At 25.0% G+C, this 3982-nt stretch overlaps 1 non-coding gene across 1 annotated transcript; it reads left to right on the forward strand.

Moving 5' to 3' along the window:
- Positions 1 to 1606: 1606 nt before the first annotated feature.
- Positions 1607 to 1725, forward strand: LOC123304400. The gene has a single exon (XR_006536424.1). It is a non-coding gene; the product is annotated as a 5S ribosomal RNA (ribosomal RNA).
- Positions 1726 to 3982: the final 2257 nt, after the last annotated feature.

Genomic DNA, 3982 nt, shown 5'->3' on the forward strand with positions numbered 1-3982 from the left:
GTCAATGTTCGATTAACACATTTCATAATAATACGTTTTCATTATTGACAAAAAAAGTTTTTCTAAAAATGAAATCTTATACTATAATATATATATTTATATATTAAATTTTTTAATTATTTATATACTAATAATTTATAATAAATCGATATTAAATAAAAAATAAAAATATATACTTTTTAAGTTTACCTTAAAAATATTATTGTTTTGTATGATTGAAATAATTAATATTAAACTATGTTTATTAATAATTGTTAATAAAAAAATTAAATATATTTTAATTTATAAAATAAATATTATTATTAAATTTATAATTTATTATTTTATATATTATAGAAATTGAAAAAATAAATCATGTTTACTACGACAGTAAATTAGAAATACTATTTAATTTTTATGTGTTTTCTACATGGTACTTTGACTTACATAGGGACTTATATTATTGTGAATAATGATATAATTGAAAACCTTTATTTTTTATTTGATAGAATTATTATATTTTATCATTTAAATATTTATAATAAATACATTATTTTTATAAAGTAAAAAAATATGGCCGAAGAAAATTCTACAGCTGTTGCAGCAACTGCGGTTACTGCTGCTTCTACAACACCAACAAAAAAAGCAACAGCTTCTGGTGCTAAACGTACAAAACAACATTCAAAACCAACACATCCACGTACATCAGAAATGGTTGTTAACGCAATTAAAAATTTAAAAGAACGTGGTGGTTCATCATTACAAGCAATTAAAAAATATTTAGCTGCAAATTATAAAGTGGATTCTGATAAAATTTCACCATTTATTAAAAAATATTTAAAAGCTGCTGTAACTGAGGGAGCCTTGGTACAAACTAAAGGTAAAGGTGCATCTGGTTCATTCAAATTGGCTGCTTCCGCTTCATCTAATTCTTCAGCTAAATCAAAAGTATCCAAAAAAGAAAGTGGAGCAAAAGGTTCAGCAAAGAGTGCTAAAAGTAAACGGGCACCAAAAGAAAAGAAAGCCACAACTACATCATTGGCAGCCAAAAAGCCTAAAGCAAAAAAAGCGACTCCATCATCATCAACTGCTGCTAAAAAAGTTACTGCAAAATCATCAGCGGCATCAAAAAAAGCACCAGTTAAAGCAAAACCAGCAAAAAGTACAAAATCCGCTGCCAAAAGTAGCCCTGCTCGTAAACCGAAAGCACCAAAAGCTAAGAAAGCTTCTGTTGCCAAATCATCTCCTACAAAAATTAAAAAAGCAGCACCAAAAAAGAAATGATCTGTTACTTTAATAATATATTGAAATATTTCATTATTTTTGCTAAAAAATGAAAATAACATAGGCCTTAATACAGGCCACAAATTAATATTTGATAAGAGTAAATTATTTTTTGTATAAATATTTTATAAAATAATAGTTAAGAAACATTTGCCACAGTCAGTACCACGGATGGGTGGCCACTTGAGAATACTGTGTGCGGTTGCATTTTTATTTAAAATATATGGTATAATAAATAAGTATATATTTAAATTGATTACTTCATTGAAAATTTTAATAATATACTTTAATATTAATGATATTTATGAAAAATATATATTTGTAAAAATTTTCATTTATTACTGGCAACAGCCATACCACGTTGAAAACACCGGTTCTCGTCCGATCACCGAAGTTAAGCAACATTGGGCACAGTCAGTACTTGGATGGGTGACCGCTTGGGAACACTGTGTGCGGTTGCCTTTTTATATTAAAAATATAAATTATTTTTCTTCTTTTCTTTTTTTTTACACACCATATATAAATATATGTTATTTAGAAATGTAAACCTTTTATATTATTCGTCAACAAATAAATATTATTTTTTGTATAAAATTTTATTGCATTTATAACTCATATCATGGTTACTTTAAAGCGAGAAGTTTTTTTAATATTTCAAATGAATATAAAATAATATAAATTTTATGAAATTTATTTATTTTTAGAAATAGCAATCGCTTATAATTATAACAAAATTTTAATAATGTTTAATTTTATTTCAATAATTTATATATATATATATATATATATTTTTTAATAAAAATAATATACTCTTATTTAATAATATATGTTGGTCCTATATATAGGACCGAAAATATTTCTTATTTGTTTTTTTTTTTTTAAATTGTCATTTAAAACGCTTATGCACGTTCTCCACGAATACGTCTTGCCAATTGTATATCCTTAGGCATAATTGTAACACGCTTTGCATGAATTGCGCATAAATTGGTATCTTCAAATAAACCTACTAAATAGGCTTCACTAGCTTCTTGTAATGCCATAACAGCTGAACTTTGGAAACGTAAATCGGTTTTAAAATCTTGTGCAATTTCACGTACTAAACGTTGGAATGGTAATTTACGAATTAACAATTCAGTACTTTTTTGATAACGACGAATTTCTCGTAAAGCTACTGTACCAGGACGATATCTGTGTGGTTTTTTTACTCCACCAGTTGCTGGTGCACTTTTACGTGCAGCTTTCGTTGCTAATTGTTTTCTTGGTGCTTTACCACCAGTTGATTTACGTGCAGTTTGCTTGGTTCTAGCCATTTTCAAATAATAATGTTTTTACAAAAAAACACACAATTTTAAAAATTATATTCGACAATTTGATACTACAAAGTCAAATGTTTAAATGCGAAATAAATGTGTTGTATTTATATTTATATGAAATTTCAAAATTTTTGTTGTCATATCCTATTGGATAGCTATCAGAGTATGGACTAATCAAATTGTATAGGCGTGGCTTAAAAAATCTTTAATGCTTTATATAAAAAGGCACAATTGTACCGGCGCTCACATACATTACAATACTTGTGAGGTTAACACACGTGTTATCCGTTCGTTAAAATATTGTAAATAATTTTTTATTAAAATGACTGGCAGAGGAAAAGGTGGAAAGGGTCTTGGAAAAGGGGGTGCAAAACGTCATAGAAAAGTTTTGCGTGATAATATCCAAGGTATTACAAAACCTGCAATTCGTCGTTTAGCACGACGAGGTGGAGTAAAACGTATCTCTGGTTTAATTTATGAAGAAACACGTGGTGTACTTAAAGTATTCCTTGAAAATGTTATTCGGGATGCTGTTACATATACTGAACACGCAAAACGTAAAACAGTTACAGCTATGGATGTTGTATATGCATTAAAACGACAAGGTCGTACTTTGTATGGTTTTGGAGGTTAAGAAAATATAATAATTTACTTAAAATATTTAGTAAATTTATTAAAGAATATTTAATACATCCGATAAATTTAAACAGGCTTTCCTTTTTGGGAAGCCACTAATTTTATTTATATAAGAGTAAATAAATTTGTTAATAAATATAACATATTATATAATTTGTTTACAACAAATTATTTTGTTTATAACATACATTACCAAATATTTTTATTTATTTTTTTTTTTTTTATTGTAATATATCTGCAATAATAAATTATAATTTGTATATTATCTATTTTATTTTACAATAACTTATTGAATTTTTGAAAAAATTTTATTATAAATTAATATACTATTATATTTTTTATATATACAAGTTAAGAGTAACAAGTATCGATAGGAGATTATCGAATTTATAACTAATAAAACATTTCGCCTTAATCAAAGAAAATAAAGATTTTGCTATACCATTTTTTATACTTTCAATAAATAATTTATTATTAAATTTTTATTATTTCATTTATTTTTTAAAATTATTAAAAATATTTTTCTAATAATTATAAGCGTACATAAACAAGTAGTAAATGTAAAATGAAAATAATAAAGGTAATGTAATGCATTTGCATTACACTGATTTACGATATATATTCCGCGATATCCTTTATTATATTTAAAATTAATAATATTGATATACTAATAATAGATATATTCAAGCTATTAATATATAAAATTTTATATTAAATATGATATTAATAATTGTTTATTTTATTTTTTTGTATATATAAAAATAATTTAC

This window comes from Chrysoperla carnea (assembly GCF_905475395.1).
Source record: "Chrysoperla carnea chromosome X unlocalized genomic scaffold, inChrCarn1.1 SUPER_X_unloc_49, whole genome shotgun sequence".
Lineage (NCBI taxonomy): Eukaryota > Metazoa > Arthropoda > Insecta > Neuroptera > Chrysopidae > Chrysoperla > Chrysoperla carnea.